This window comes from Pteropus medius, unplaced genomic scaffold (genome assembly GCF_902729225.1).
Source record: "Pteropus medius unplaced genomic scaffold, Ma_sr-lr_union100, whole genome shotgun sequence".
NCBI lineage: Eukaryota > Metazoa > Chordata > Mammalia > Chiroptera > Pteropodidae > Pteropus > Pteropus medius.
This window is the reverse complement of record NW_024344371.1, coordinates 2736581-2737354: the sequence shown is the minus strand read 5'-3', so window position 1 is coordinate 2737354 and position 774 is coordinate 2736581.

Genomic DNA, 774 nt, shown 5'->3' with positions numbered 1-774 from the left:
AGACTTCATGGTCTTTTATAGTTTTTAATACCTTAAAATACTTTTTAATAAACAAGTACTGCCTTTATGATTTTTTCATGTTAGCAGTAGGAAGACACACGTTATTATACAAATATATCAATACCTGAGGAGGACACTCTTCCCTCTGTTATTAAGAATGTTCTAATTGACATGAAGAGCTATTCTCACCTCTCTCCTGAGCTCATTTCTGAAATAGAGTTCATCCTTAGGACATTAGGATTACTGTTTATCTTGGCTTGAGCTGGTAAAAAGAGCCTCTGTCCTTGACATCATACCAGATACGGTGATTTCTGCCTTGTCTCAGTCTTGGCATATTTCCAGCCCTTCTTAGAATAAGCCTGGGGTGGAGCTCATGGGGATCTACTCCTTGGCTTCCCAGGGACACTGGAGAACACTGGTGGCTCCCAAGATTACCCGGTATTTACTGCCATGAGACACTGGTGCATTTTGGGCAATCGTTGCAAAAAGCCAAGAGCAGCAATGTTGGGCTGGGCTTTGAGGCTGGGTGGAAGGACTTTTAGGGTGAGTGGCTGAAAGGAGGCTGGAGGTCTGGAGGGGAAACTGAGTACAGTGTATGCTAGGTAACATGAAGAGACTTGCCTGAAAGCCACTGAGGGGAGTTTGGTGGTGGGGACAAAGCCAGTCAAATGGAGTCTCTAGAGGTCAGAGGCCATCGCAAGTCAAAGCAAAGCAGAGTAGGCTGTGGGGAGCTTTAGAGGTGGAAGGCGGGGCCTCTAGCAAGAGTATGACTAA